The 15,673-nt window shown below is 51.8% G+C and overlaps 1 protein-coding gene across 5 annotated transcripts in view; it reads left to right on the forward strand.

Moving 5' to 3' along the window:
• The first annotated feature begins 4,146 nt into the window (after positions 1-4,146).
• Positions 4,147-15,673, forward strand: part of C1QTNF4 (C1q and TNF related 4) — a 57,082-nt gene continuing 45,555 nt past the window's right edge. For 2 of the 5 annotated variants that reach the window (XM_039537828.1, XM_039537829.1), the window contains exon 1: positions 12,352-12,669. The gene's annotated coding sequence lies outside the window, so the exon portion shown is untranslated. Of the gene's footprint in view, positions 4,671-5,676; positions 5,974-7,544; positions 7,944-11,472; positions 12,670-13,077; positions 13,315-15,673 lie in introns of those variants that run through there. The other 3 variants (XR_005598204.1, XR_005598205.1, XR_005598206.1) reach the window with 3 other exon arrangements.

The raw sequence follows: 15,673 nt of genomic DNA on the forward strand, positions 1-15,673 counted from the left end.
TGGAGCGACTCCAGGAGGTAGACAGAGACCTCATCCGCAAGGCCATCGCCGTGCTGAAACACCTCCTCGCCGGCATGGACAGGCAGAGCGCCAGCTGCGCGGCTGTGCAAGTGGCTGCGCAACTCCTGCCGTTGTTTCATGATGTAAGGCCTGGCAGCTCACAGGAGATCCCATCAAACTGCAGACATGTGAGTGGGGGCTAGGGGGTGGGCTAGCAGGGCCTGTGCTATGGTCCTAGCCAGAAAACGGATTGTCATAAATCATGAGCCCATTCCCGCCTTCCTCTCACTCTCCATGAGAGCACATGGCAGAAAGGATGGGAACCCTGGTGTCCCGCAGGCCTACTGACAAGGATGAGGGCAGCCTGGGGACGAGGCTCCCCTTGGGGAAGGACGTGCATTCCTGAGCCTGCATGCAGCGAGGGGGCCTCTGCAGCACAGGGTGCTGCAATGCTCTTGCTGGCTTCCAGGGTGACAAGTGATGGTACCTTGGTGAAAATCTGCCCCTCCTTTCCCTGGCCAGGAATCCTACAGCTGGCCTGTCAGCTCCATAAGGAAATGGCTCTGTCTGTAGGTTCTGCAGCTACCGCCCTTTCCTCTCCTCTTCGTTCTCATGGCAGGGCAGCGTCAAAGGAGGGGAAAGTTCTCCTCAGATCTTTTGTACCCACAAACTAGCCCCCGCTGGCGCATTCACCAGACTGATGTTCAGTCCCACACTGGGTGGCGAGATCCAGCAAGCGGGCAGGAGAAAGGGGCCCATCCATTACTGCCTTCCAGGGGTAATGCCCCAGTGGGGGCTCCTGGAGGGACTCCCCAGCTCTCATAATGGTAAATCCTACTCTCAGCCCTCCCGAATTCTGCTGGGACCCTGCCACTCTTTATTTAGTAGTGGCACAGGCCTGGCTAAAGCTGTTCCCAGGGTCTCCTGGATCCCCAGCTGGCCAAAGGGACAGGGCAGCCTGGACCAAGGATGCAGGATCTCGCCCTGGGGTGAGCCCTTTAAACCAAACCCCTCTCAGGCCCGGGGGGAACAGAACAGGTTCTTTATGGGGCAGGGGTTATATCCAAATAGTGTTAATGAACACAACGCCCATTGTTGTCAGAAGTGTGTTGTCAGAGTGCTACCGGTGTGGTGCTCTGCTTTCTCCTTGTTGATATCACTCGGCTGCGTCGTGTGTTCCCTCTGTGTGCTACCCCAGCTCTGCAGATAGCTGACACAGCAGACCCGACGACAACCCCAATAACCACAGAGTCCAGTAAGATGCAAAGCCACGTCGGCTAGGTTTATTGCGACCTCGGACACAATTGCAGTTCCTGTAGGTTTCTTAGCCTAATTCAGGGCATACTACGAGAAAGTGCCTCTTGGCAATGGACCCGGCTCAGTGGCGGGACTTTCCACTGCCCCCTCGGCCGGACAAAGGCACCGCCCCAGGGATGCATTCTTATACACAGACACAAACAAGTTACACATCACACCTGACCTATGAGGTATAACCCCTCCACGTAGCACGGTACAACCTTTCTCGTATTTAGGTGCCACCTTCTACCTTGTACATGTTGGTTCGATCAAAATAACTATCCATCATTTTACCCTTTTGCCCCTGTCATTGGGATGGGCCAGCCTGTTCTTTGTTATCTGTGTGGAATGTGCAAGTATGTGAATGTTCAGTACCTTTTAGGTACGTATCAGCCCTTTCCTTGCCAGCTTCTGTGAGCAGGGCCTGCCTCTGGCTCACAGCTTACCTTTGCTTTATGTTAGCAAAGTCTTGTTCATTACTTTAGTTCAGGCCTCAGGCCTCATACTGGGCCTTTATCATGGCCTGCACTTACTACACCCATCACCAGGGAAAGGCAAACAGGCCTCAACAACTGGAGGGAAGACCAGAGAGGTGCCAGTTCAACATCTGCCTGTGCCCACTGCAGTGCAGCCCTGATGCCCCCATACCCCTCCCACGTGTTTTGTACAGAGCCTGCCCAGCTGACCAGCTCAGCTGACCATCTGACCATCTGGGCTCAGCTGCCCAGCTGACCATCTGAGCTGACCCCTCACCCCACCCCAAACCCCTGGAGGCTGGGTGGCTTCCAGTCATGGCATCCAAGGCCCCCTATCTGGGAGCTCCTGCACATTTACCACCCCTTGGCCCTGGTTAAATTCACCCCAGGTCCCTGAGCATGGCCCAAACAAACACCAATGTAGGAATTTGCCCCCTATGCCTGGCCTCCTTGGCCCGGCTAGAGGGCTGCTGTGGGTCAACACCAGTGTGAGCTGGGCCTGCAAAGCGGGTGGACAAACTACACCCCCCCTTCGCTCTTTGAATCTTTCCTCATCGCTCCCTCTCTGCCGCCCCTGTCCTGGCGCTGCTCCACCCTGAATGTTTCCCCTTGGCTGACACAGGCGGGTGCTGATGTCAGTGCACCCAGAGCTGGCTGTGAGAGCCCGGGGCAGTCTCACCCCAGCTTACTGCTCTCCCTGGCCAAGAAGTTACCAGGCCAGCCCCTCAGCTGGTGGAAATCTGCATCTCTATTGCCTTCAATGGCGCTATGCCCATGAGACTCTGGCCCCAGCTGTGGCTGTATGGCTGGGGGTGAGTTACCAATACCCCCTGCAGGGCAGACATCTCTGGCACAGTGTGCGCTTGCCCCGCTGGATGAGAATGACTGTCACAGTGTCTCCTCCCCTCCCTATATCATCTCTTGCAGGTGACCAGCAAGCTCCAGGTGCTCTCCATCACCCTTTTTAAAGACCTGCTGGAGCTTGTAAGGGGGCCCAACCGGAGGCAGATGAAGGAGCATGTGCTCCAGAGCCTGGTCCCACTGCTCCTCCTTGTGCATGATGAGCGTCCCAACGTGTCCCAGGTGAGGCCACGGGTGGAGTCTGCGGCTGAGATAGTTACAGAGCGACCATTTGTTTGGGGGGGGCAACATGTGACACCCCCCTTTAAAGGGTCTGGCCGGTAGAGGGCAGGTGCTCAGAGCTGTGACAATCAGGCACTCAAAATCACTTGAATGTTGAGTCCAGTAGTGCCATGACCATGGCACCCCACCCAACTGCTGAGTCTTCTCTGCATCCTCTGAGCTCAACACCCCCCTGCAGCCAGGCTGAGAGATTGGGTGGGGCGGTGGTCGCCTCACCACTCCTACAGCCACTGGCCTCCGCACACTCCCCTGGCTGTGCTGGTGGGAAGAGCACAACCCTGGCCATATCCCTACCAGGATCAGGGCTACTCAGCCTCCAGATGGTGCACAGGACCCAATGTGCCCTTAGCCAAGCGGCCCGGACAGCCCGTACTAGCCATGACATGCCCAAGCCCCTCCCCCCCATGCCTCTGCACATGCTAGTGCTCATGGCCCCCATCACTTGGGACACAAATGCCACCAGCACTAATGAATTCACCCCATGAGGTGGGGAACTGAGGCGCAGCCTCAAAAATATTGAACCCCCATGGGCATTAGGCACCTAAATCCCTTTGCAGCCTGGGCCTAAGCAACTTGCCTGAGTTCCTGCACAGAGAGCTGGGAATTGAGTCAGGTCTCCAGCCATTGCCTTAGCCACACCGCCGCCCTTCCGTGAGCAGCCAGGGCAGGGAAGCGTTCAGCACGCACGGCCTCCCTGGCCTCCGGTAACTAGGCTAGTGGCTTCCAGCTCCCATAACTGTGTCCGGCTCGCCCCGGCCCCTCTTGTTTTGCAGGTGTGTTGGGACACCCTCAGCAGTGCCGCCCAATTCCTGAGGTGGCACCAGCTCAGTGGCCTCATCCAGCACAAGGAAACCTGGCGAAGCTGTGACTGCCTGGTGAGGGAGCCCTCTGGCCATTCACTGCACAGCCCTCGCTGGCAGAAGTGGAGGAATCAGTGGATAGGGCACCCCCAATTGCCTGGCTCTGTGCCCACACTGAGCCCCAGCCCCGGGACCACACCTGGCCCTGGGTGTGGTCCCTCTGCGTGATCCTCCCAGCACAGGAAGGAGGGGAAAAAACAGGACGTGCGCTCCACACACCTGCAAGCTGGCCTGTGGGACGGAAAGGCCTTTAATAATCTTGTGCTCCTTTGTTCTGGCTCCTAGGTGATCCACTACAAGGAGAGAGCTGATGACTTCCTGGGCCAGACCATGGCCTTCCTGCAGAACCCACAGACTCCAGTTAGGAAGCAGCCATCAGGTTCCTAGGTAACCACAGAGCAGAGGGGTCCCTTTAGCAGAGGGGTTGGATCTGGTCCCAGGCTCTCCTCAGTCCCTGCCAGCAGCGAGAAGTGATCCCTGGGCTCCTGATTCCCTAATGAAGGCGAAGGGGTGTCAGAAACCCACAGGAGCAAGCTCACCCCAAACTGCCCTGATTGGCTGATGGGACCCCTCTAAGCCCACTGCTCCTCATGCAGTCCCCATTCTCCGCCCCCACCCCACCATGGGCTCTTGGTAGTGGACCTTCAAGGCGCTGTGCTCTCCTTTGGCAACCAGCCCTGTAGCCATCTCTGGGGACTCACCCTTTCCCCTGGGGATTCAGGAGCGTGTCCTGGCCAGTGAGGGGCGGGGGAAAGCCGCGGTGCTTGGAGGGTGACAGGCTCTTTAACACCCTTGCTGGGGACGCGGGGATGTGATGAGCTGTTTGTGTGTGTAGGGCTCACTGCCCGGAAGCTGGACCAGGGGAGCCAGGACAAGCTGGACGCCATCTGCGACAGTGAGTGGTCCCGCTTTGAGTACTGAGCACTAGGGGGATGAATGGCCCAGGGCTGCAGGGTGGGTTCAATCTCCGACGCCAGCAACGTGGTCACAGGCGAGAGCCACAAGGGGATGCAAAATGTCAATCCCCAACCCCCTGATCAGCTGCCCCCTCACCCTGTCGTGTCTGCTGGTTGGCATGTGCCCAGGCACTTAGCCCTGACCTCAGAGCTGTGGCCTGGTAGATCCCCAAACTGGGCCTGAGCTGGCTGGCCTTCGCAGATGATTGCCCCCCACAAACACAGCCAAAGTGGGGTGCTGCCTCCCCCCTTGCACTCACTAGCCCAGTGTTTGGAGCAGTCACCTCCACGTGGGACACCTGGGGTCAAGCCACTGCTCCAAATGAGGCTGAAGTGACGTCCGGTCACCTACCTCCCTGCTGCGTGTCCGGACTCCTGGGCAGCACAGGGCAGAGCAGCATCTCCACCACATTTGTTCGGGAAAAGGGAAGGGTGGGTGACATAGCTCAGACTCCTCACTCCCAGAGCAGATTCACAGCTGGGCCTCCCAACCGGAGCTAGAGAATGGCTGAGCTCCCTCCTCGGCATTTCCTGGAGGGCAGCAGAGCACCTGAAGTTAGGCGGCGCCTAACACTGCCCAAGCCCCCTGTGTGCCTCTCCCCCTCTCTAGGCCTAAGTGCCCATCTATGCATTGGGGGGGAAGGGGGAGGGTAAATACAGGCAGGGATGAGGCTCTCAGATACTGCAGGGAGGAGGCAGTCCTAGAAATAGTGAGTGAATGGGGTTCATTGGGACTTCTTACCTGTGTCTGGAGGCTCCCCCAGCTGTGGAGGGCGGCGGGGATGTTTAGTGAGGGTTGCTGGTTGTTCCCGCTAGTCCCCTGCCTCCTGCCACCTGGCCTGCTGCCTCCTTGTTGTGGGCCGAGAGGTACAGAGCTGGCTTGGCCTGCCGGGGCTCTCCAGAGTGCCATGGCTCTGACCTCCATTTCCTTCCTTTCAATCTTAGACCTCAAAGGCTTGCAGCAGGACAGCAAGTCCTCAGTCCGATGCCTGGCTTCTCAGACCATCTTCATCCTGGAGGCCTTCAAGAACCAGCCTCCAGCCTGCTGCAGCCTATGGACATTGGTCCATAGGATAAGAACAATGTGCACTGCGGAGAGCCAGCTCATTGAAGCTGCCCAGCTGCCCTAGGTCTGGGAAAAGCCAGCCTCCCTTCTCTGGGGGCTTGGTGCATCAGAGCCCACCTGGAGCAAGGTGGAACACATGGCTTCTTCCCAACTGGCTGCCTGCCCTGCCCAGCCATGTGAGTAGTTAACTGCTCGATAGCTTTCATCATCATGTACTTTTGGACAGGTTTCCATGCACCGTGTTGCATTTACGTCCTGCCCTCCGTCCCCATTTCCAGTCGTGTACGTTTTTGATGCCGTCGGCCATTTTGAAAATTTATTTTGTATTATTTTTCTGTGTTTGGCCGGGGGAAGGTTGTGTGCTTGTGTTTTGACATATTTAGAGAAAAAGTACGAATGAGTAGAAAGAGAGGCTGTAAAGGGTTTGCAGTCCCCCCCCAGGCCCCACCGTCCGTCCATCTGGGTGGGAGACCACACCCCTTGCTATGATACTTCCGGGTACGGTGGTTCAGGGGAAAATTAGCTCAGTGTTAATGGCTCTAGCCTGCAGTCAGGCCAAGTAACGGTAGAGAGTCTGTTTGCCCGGGGCCCTCAATCAGGGCAGGGCGTCAGTCGAGAAGGGATCTGGCCTACAGTCAGGCAGGCAGAGCAGCAGGAGGTCCATTTGCCTGGCCCTTGATCAGGGTAGGGCAGCAGTCAAGTAGGGGGGCTCTGGCCTACAGTCCGGCAAAGCTGTCGCAGTCTAGGGGAGGTTAGCTCTCTGGTGGGAATGTCAGGACAACCATCTGGCATCTGGATTCAGGTGGGTGCCAGACCAATTCAGGCCTCCTGACAACCAGGGGGGAGGCTGCCACTCCTGACGTTGAGGTGGTAGGGGCAGAGGAACTCAGGTCCTCCCATTCCACTGCATCCCAGCCCAGGACCCTAACAGCAGTGGAGTTGTCCGCCACTGGGTCAGCGGGGAAAGTCCAGCCGCCACACGCTGGCTGGCTTGTAGTCAATAACACAGCCAAACCTAATTCTGCTTCCCTTGGCTCCATCCGACACACCCATTCCGTGTGTACATGGGTTCCAGGGTTGTTGTTCGCCGCTGGGATAGACAGCTAGTGGCAGCCCCCAGCTCCTCGGAGATCCTGGCATCTGGCAGCTTTGTCAGCACCTCTGGGTCTCTGTCAGGAGAGCGGTCTCCGTTAGGTCTGGGCTCACGCAACGGGAAGAGACGTCCTGCTCCTCAGGCAGCCCTCCCCGACTGAGCTGGAGGACCAGCCTTTTATAGTTCCGCTTCCTGTCCCACCCTCTGCTTCCAGCGGGGAGGCCATGCAAGTCCCCGTTCTACCCACCAGGGGGGCGTTCACGGATCCCTCCCTGTCTGTCAGGACAGGAGACTATGCCATCTCGCTACAGAGGCCTTAAAGAAAAGGAGTTTTAAAAAAAGAAAGATTGCTTAGGCTTAGAGGAAAAAAGGAAAGAAAGGTTATCTTAAATAGAAGAAAGAGGGGAAACTAGAGAAAGCAACAAGAGAGAGGAGTTTGTAAGAACGTGGTAAAAGGTTATTTTTGTTGGGACTAAAAAATTATAAGAGTAAAAAAAATTGAACTCAATTTAAAAAACCAAAGGCTAATTAAATAGAATAGGAAATATAAAGGAAGGTTGAGAAGGTCGGGTGAAAGAACTCACCTGGCAGAATAATCGTCAACCGAGCAGCACAGCTTCCGCTGCAAACTCTGCTCTCCCATTCTTGCATCAGTAGCAAATTTCTCCATGTTGTCGGTGCTGGGCTCCACTGAAAGCTACAGAAGGAAACCATTTCCCGCCTTTTATCAGCCATCTTGAACCGAACAGCTCTCCTACGTTTCATGCCATTTTTCCAGGATTACCCATGCAGGCACCATAGCGCGGCAAGTATGTAGCCCACTCAGATCTCTGCTGCAGTCTTGACCATTGTAAATGCCTCACGCATTATCCAGCAGTATGTGAAGTTTCTGCAAAAATGGGCGAGGAAGTGACGACAGAGCGATTACTGTACTGATGAGGACATGGACACCTCTGTTCCTAGAAGCACAGCATGCAGCGATTGGGAGATCATGGTGGTGTTGGGCCAGGTTCATGCCGTGGAACGCCAATTTTGGGCCCAGGAAACAAGCACAGACTGGTGGGACCACATAGTTTTGCAGATCTGGGATGATTCCCAGTGGCTGCGAAACTTTCGTATGCGTAGGGCCACTTTCAGGGAACTTTGTGACTTGCTGTTCCCTGCCCTGAAGCACAGACAGCAAAATGAGAGCAGCCCTCACAGTTGAGAAGTGCGTGGCCATAGCACTGTGGAAGCTTGCAATGCCCAACAGCTACCAGTCAGTCAGGAATCAGTTTGGAGTGGGCAAATCTACCATAGGGGCTGCTGTGCTGCAAGTAGCCAATGCAATCATTGACCAGTTGCTATCAAGGGTAGTGACTTTGGAAAATGTGCAGACCATTGTGGATGGCTTTAATGCGCTGGGGTTCCCTAACTGCAGTGGGGCGATAGACAGAACGCATATCCCTATCTTGGCCCCGGCACACCGGGGCGGCCAATATGTAAACTGTAAGGGGTACGTTTCCATGGTGCTGCAAGCACTGGTGGATCACAAAGGACATTTCACTGACATCAAGGTGGGATGGCCGGGAAAGTGCATGACACTCGCAACTTCAGGAACTCTGGTCTGTTGGAACAGCTGCAGGAAGGGACTTACTTCCCAGACAAGAAAATTACTGTTGGGGATGTGGAAATGCCTATAGTTATCCTGGGGGACCCAGCCTACCCCTTAATGCCATGGCTCATGAAGTCGTACACAGGCACCCTGGACAGTAGTAAGGAGCAGTTCAACTATAGGCTAAGCAAATGCAGGATGGTGGTCGAATGTGCTTTTGGACGTTTGAAAGAGTGCTGGCGCAGTTTACTGACTTGGTTAGATCTCAGCACAACCAATACTCCAATTGTAATTGCTGCTTGTTGTGTGCTCCACAATATCTGTGAGAGTAAGGGGGAGACGTTTATGGCGGAATGGGAGGTTGAGGCAACTTGCCTGGTGGCCAATTTCGCACAGCCAGAGAACAAGGCGATTAGAAGAGTGCAGCAGGGTGTGCTGTGCATCAGAGAAGCTTTGAAAGACAGTTTCATGATTGGCCAGGGTACAGTGTGACACTTGTGTTTGTTTATCTTGAAGTTACCCGCCCCCTATATATATGAAAGGAAATAAAGTCACAATTGTTTAAAAACCATTCTTTAGTATTCATTGCACAACACATGGAGAGAAATCAGAAGGTAAATGGGGGGAGGAGGGGTTGGGCTATGGGGGTGGAGAAGAAGGGAAGGAGAAGTCCAGAAACCAAATCAAAAGTTCACATATGCCAACTTTCTGCTGCTTGGGTGAGCCTCTGGGGTTGAGTGTGTGAGTCCCCTTAGACCTCCCCCGTCGTGTTCTTGGGCGTCTGGGTGAGGAGGCTATGGAACTTGGGGAGGAGGGAGGGCAGTTATACAGGGGCAGCAGCGGCAATCTGTGATCTTTCTGCCTTTCCTGCATTAGATCCACCATACAGGGCAGCATGTCAGTTTGCTCCCCCATGAGCTCGACCATAGTGTCCTACCTGCTCTCATCGCGCGCGTCCCTCCTCTCTTCGTGTTCCTGTAATGCATTACGTGACTGCGCAATTGTTTACCACCACGCATTCAGCGGGGCCCTATCAGCGCTGGAGGACTGCATGAGCTCGGCGAATATGTTGTCCCGAGTTCCTTTTTTCTGCCTTCTAATCTGGACCAGCCTCTTGGATGGAGTAGATTGGGGCTGCGTTGAAACATTTGCACCTGCAGGAGGAGAAAAAGGAAGAGTAGTATTTTAAAAGATACATTTCAGAGAACAAAGGACACACTGTTTCTCAGTGAAACAGGCAATTCATAGTACACAGCACATCACACACAGCCGGGCAACAGAATTCAGCTTGCAGCCAGCCATGGTAAGCCCTAGGGGCACATGGGGTTCTGTTTCTTCCGCATTCATTTCAATACTTTCAAACTGCTGGGCCCCCTTTCTCATAGCAAGCAATGCCTGGTAGGTTTGCAGTATAAAAGGAGGTCCTGCAGGCTCTCTGGGATGATTGCTTCACACAACACACACACACAGACTCGCACCCACTGCGTGGCTCCAATGAGGCTCTGAGCAGGATGAGCCCTTTAAACTAAATGCAAACAGCCCAACGTGGCTGTGTTTACCCACCTCCCACCCCGCCACCGCATGGCTCCGATCAGGCTCACTCGCCAGAAGTACCTTCTCCAGGATCATGGAAGTGGGGTGGGGGCTATTGGCTCCTGCATTAAGAATAGTTCCTGGCTAGGGATGAAAATGGATTCCCACTTACCGCCTGTGCACTGTCCTCCTCCTCCTCCTCTTCGTCCTCCAATAACTCATCCTCCTCGCTCCATTCAACTTCCTCCTTGGAGATATCCACGGACAGTGGTGGGGTAGTGGTGTTGTCACCCCCATAACTGCATGCAGCTCACGGTAGAAGCGGCATGTATGCTGTGACCCACAGCGCCCATTTGCCTCCCTGGCATTTTGGTACGCTTGACTGAGCTCCCTGATTTTTGTACAACACTGCTCTGTGTCCCTGGAGTAGCCTCTTTCCGTCATGGCCCTGGAGACTTTAGCGCACGTATTTTGCGTTCTTTTCTTTTTAACGTAGTTCTGCCATAACAGATTTTTCTCCCCAACATTCGATGAAATCCAGTACCTCCCATTCGGACCATTCTGGAGCTCATCTGCGAATCCGGGACTGCGTGGTCTCTTGTGATGGTGCTCTCTGCATGATTGCCTATGATAGTGGACTGTGCTGCTGGTCACCTGTGCTGCTGGTGACCAAACAGGAAATGAAATTCAAAAGTTCCTGGGGCTTTTCCTGCCCACCTGGCTAGTGCATCAGAGTTGAGAGTGTTGTCCACAGCAGTCACAAGGAAACATTCTGGGATACTTCCCGGAAGCCAATAACTTCGAATTGCATCCACACTACTTTTAATCCGGGATTGCGATCTCGATTTAAGCGCTACTCTACTTGCTGAGGTGGAGTACAGAAATTGGATTAAAGAGCCCTTTAAATCGAAGAAACCAGTTTGGTCATGTGGAAGGAATGATTTTTTTTTCTCCAAATTAACTCGGCTAATTCCGAAATAAATGAGTAGTGTAGACCAGGCTTGAGAGAGGGAGAGTATAGAAAACAGCAAGAGATCGTTTTTGGTTAGTGAGAGAAGGACAGTATAGAAAGCTGCAAGGAGGGGACACGGGGGAAGAGAGAACTTACCCTTGTGGCTGCCTCTGGGAAAAGAGGCTCACAGCCGCCAGCATGGTTATCTCCGCCTCTCGGGCGGACCAATCAGAAACTGTTCTACAGCTGCGTCATAGAATTAATTTCTCTGAACCAAACCTATCAATCCAAGATTTTTAAACAATAGCCCTCTCCCTCCCCTCCCCTCACTACCCACCCCCTTTAACTGCCTTATTCTTATCTAAAAAAACAGGCCCAAAGCATCTTTCCTGAGATGAGAGAGAGAGATGTGGTGTATGGAGATAGATAGATAGATAGATAGATAGATAGCCCTATTGGCTTTACGCCCTTTTACATTTTATGTGATTTTTCTCTAATCTCAGCTCCTTGAACTTTTTCATGGTCCAAAGCGAACAACAACCCTGGAACCCATGCACACATGGAATTGGCGTGTAGGAAGGAGCCCAGGGAAGCTGAACTGGGTTCAGATGTGTTATTGACTACAAGCCAGCCAGCGTGTTATGGTTGGACTTTCCCTGCTGACCCAGTGGCGGACCACTCCACCGCTGTTAGGGCCCTGAGCTGGGACGCAGTGGAACGAGAGGGCCTGGGTTCCTCTAACCCTACCACCCCAACGTCAGGAGCGGCAGCCTCCCCACCTGGTTGTCAGGAGGCCTGAATTGGTCTGGCACCCACCTGAATCCGGATGCCAGACGGTTGTGCTGACTCGCCCACCAGAGAGCTAACCTCTCCTGGACTGTGACAGCTCTGCTGGACTGTAGGCCAGAGCCCCCCTACTTGACTGCTGCCCTACCCTGATCAAGGGCCAGGCAAATGGACCTCCTGCTGCTCTGCCTGCCTGACTGTAGGCCAGAGCCCTTTCTTGATTGATGCCCTGCCCTGATTGAGGGCCCCGGGCAAACAGACTCTCTACCGTTACTTGGTCTGACTGCAGGCTAGAGCCATTAACACTGAGCTAATTGTCCCCTGAACCAAGGTACCCCCGGAAGTATCGTAGCGAGGGGCATGGTCAAAGGGGCTGACGGCGCCAGAAATGGGGATGGGGTGTGGAAACCTGCCAAAAACTGTATGGTGATGAAAGCTATCAAATGGTTAACTACTCTGTAACGGGCCGGTGTGGCTCCCCTCCTCCCCTGGGAGGGTTGAGCCCGGACACCGGAAGGGGCGGGGCTACAGAACAGTGAGCCCGCCCCTCAGAGGGTCAGGCGGCGACCCAGAAGTATAAAAGCCGGCCATCCGAGCTCAGTCAGAGCCCAGGCACCGCTGGGAGCAGACCTGCCCGAGGGAGCTCGTGACTGGGAAGCCACTGGGGCCCAGAGCAGTTGCCTGGACTGGCCGGAGCTTCCCCTCACTCGCTACCGGGAGGACCCGCCAGAGCTTCCCCGTGCCACCTACGACGAGGAGCCACCGGAGACTTCCCCTCTCCACTGTTGTTACCCCGAGGAACCCCCGGAGCAGCACTGGCCGGACTTCCCCGAGGAACTGCTGGATCTACCCCCCACCCGGGCTGCGAGGAGCCCATGCTGTGGGACTTCCCAGGAGTGGACGCCGCAGACCAGGTAGGCCCAGAGGGGGAAATTGGAAGTGGCCCGGGGGCAGCCGACCCTAGTCAGGCTGCAGATCAACCCATACCCATGTCAGTGTGTTGCGGTCAGGATCCCCACTGACCGTCAGCCGTGGTAGCCGCTGCCTCGGACCCGGGCCGGGACGCAGTGGAGTGAATGGGCTCAGGTCCCCACTGCCACCCCACTGATGGGTGGCAGTTTTCCCCCTCACCTAAAGTGACCATACGTACTGGTTTTACCAGTACAGTACTGGTTTTTTGGACAGTGGTCTGGTTAGTCGTGAGATGTAACCAGTACAGTTTAGGACTACAAAATCAAAAATTATTAATTTATCAAAAGATTGAGTACATCAAATCAATCCTTGATAAACCAGCCTAAATCAATTTTATTAATTTATCCTAGTTTTAGTTTTATTTTACACGACGGTTCTTGTCGTTGGATCTCGGCAATACTCAGCATTCAGCACACGCACTCTCACTATATTGTGGCCGCGGCGACTCTTCGATAATACTCCCGCGCATTACATACAGCCCAACCGTGGGAACTCGATGATGATGTCATCACACAGAGCCCGCCAAAATCGACCAATTCGGTGTTAGCTTCGGACTATAAAAGGCCCTCAGCAGCACAAGACAGGCACCAGTGATCTGGCATCTTCGGACCGTGACACTGGCCCTCAGAGCTCCGCGCTCTCGGTTACTTGAGCTTTTCACTCCGCCGTTTTCACGGCGCACCTCGCTGATTCGCCAGGACCCGATGACTTTGCCTCTTTGGACCAGGACCGGCGTCTTCGCCCCCCTCGATCCTGGACCGGTGACTTCACCCCCTCGGACCAAGACCGACATCCGACGAAGTTTGTAATAATTGTTTATTTTTGGACACCCATGGCGCCAAAACGACGAAAGTGCGTCTTCAATGACAAGTTAAAATCGAAATATACATTCATCAAAGCAAGTACTAATAATGACAATAGTGAGGTAGAATGTGTAAAATGCAGAAGTATATTTTCTATTGCAAACAGTGGAAAAACTGACATTGAAAACCACATACAAACAGTCAAACATAAACGGGCCGTGTCTGCAGCAATTGCAAGTATGAGTGTGACATCATATTTTAAGAAAAAACAATTTGAAGATGCTGAAAGAAAACTAGCTGCAGCTGAAGGTTTATGGGCGTACCACACAGTAATGCATAATCACTCATTCCGATCAATGGATTGTACCTGCAAACTGATTAAAACATGTTTTGATGCCAGGTTTACATGTTCTAGAACAAAATGTGAGGCAATAGTTACCGATGTGCTGGTGCCTTATGCAAAACAGTTATTGGAAGAGGATTTAGATGCTGCAAATTTTATTTCTATTTATTCGGATGCATCAAACCACAAGGAAGTAAAGTTGATTCCCATAATAAGAAGATATTTTTCATACCAGTCTGGAATACACGTCAAAATTTTGGAAGTAAGAGATTTGCCAGGCGAAACATCTGACATAGTTACTGATTATATTTTGGAAGTGTTAAAAAAGTATCGTTTAGATACCAAGGTACTTGGATTTTGTGCTGACAACACCAATACTAACTTTGAAGGAATGCGAAGAAGTGGGAAAAATAACATTTTTACCAAGCTGAAATCAAATTTGGGTGGAAGAGAGCTTGTGGGAATTGGTTGTGCCGCTCATATTTTGAACAATGCTATACAAACTACAGGCGACTGTGTACCAATTGATGTGCAAACTTTCATCACCAAGTTTTATTCATACTTTTATATATATACAGTGCGCGTTAATGAATTGAAAGAATTTTGTGAATTCGTGGACATCGAATATAAGAAAGTCTTGGGATACAGTGTCACATGATGGTTGGCGTTACGACCGCGATTGAGCGCGTCCTACAAATATATCCTGCCCATAAATCATATTTTGCCTCAAACGAGAAGAGCCCCACAATTATCACAAATTATTTTGATAATTCAGAGACAGAGTCTTGGCTTTACTTTTTGCATAACGTGTCATCAATGTTCCACAATGCTATTTTGAAAATAGAAGGACAGGAGATTTCTATTATAGAAACTAGCAATATTTACAGTGACTTAAAAACAAAATTAGCTGACAGAAAAGCCAACATTTTCTTGCCGTTACAGGTGCGGCAAAATTTGAAGCAGCTTGAGGAAGAAGGCATATTAAAACCTGCTATTTTCAAAGAAAAAGTGGTAGAATTTTATGACACATGTATTCAATATCTAGAGGAATGGGAAGGACCTATTAAGCATACCGAAAAATTCAATTGGGTTTTGTTAAACACTAAACTCACCCATGACAACATTCAAGTTTGCAGTGATTACATTCTTCAGTATTTTTCTGAAATCAATTTAATAGAAGATGAACTGTTTGATGAAACCTGCTTTGTCCTGCGCTACATTACAGATGAAAAAATTACTCACCGGAGACAAAATTCTGTACCACTATCGAACAGATGGATTGAAATATTCAAAGCCTTCAGTGAAAATGATGTTTCCTACAAAAATATTGGCAAATTGGTAGAATATTGTCTCTGTTTACCAGGAACCAATGCACCTGCCGAACGTCTTTTTTCTTAGATGAACAATATCTGGTCCAGTGATAACACTCAAGTACATGTTGAAACTTTGAAATGTTTGCTAATTACTAAATATAATTTTAACCAAACTTGCATGGAATTTTATAAAAACATCCAGGAAAACAAATTATTATTAAAATCAATCCACTCTTCACAAAAATATAAGAAGCAAAATTAGGAATGTAGATTGAGTACTTTTGTACCATTTTTTATTAAAACCATTTTGTTTTACTGCTACACTTGTTTCTTTATTACTTGGATCCCAAAATCCTAAGTATACAATTATGTACTAATCTACCCATATCAAATATTTTTTTCGCAAAATTACTTTCATAATATATAATATAAATAAAAGAAGTACATTTTATTGTATTCTTTCACTTAAAGAAAAAAAAAGATAAGC

Source organism: Mauremys reevesii, linkage group 4, assembly GCF_016161935.1.
Source record: "Mauremys reevesii isolate NIE-2019 linkage group 4, ASM1616193v1, whole genome shotgun sequence".
Lineage (NCBI taxonomy): Eukaryota > Metazoa > Chordata > Testudines > Geoemydidae > Mauremys > Mauremys reevesii.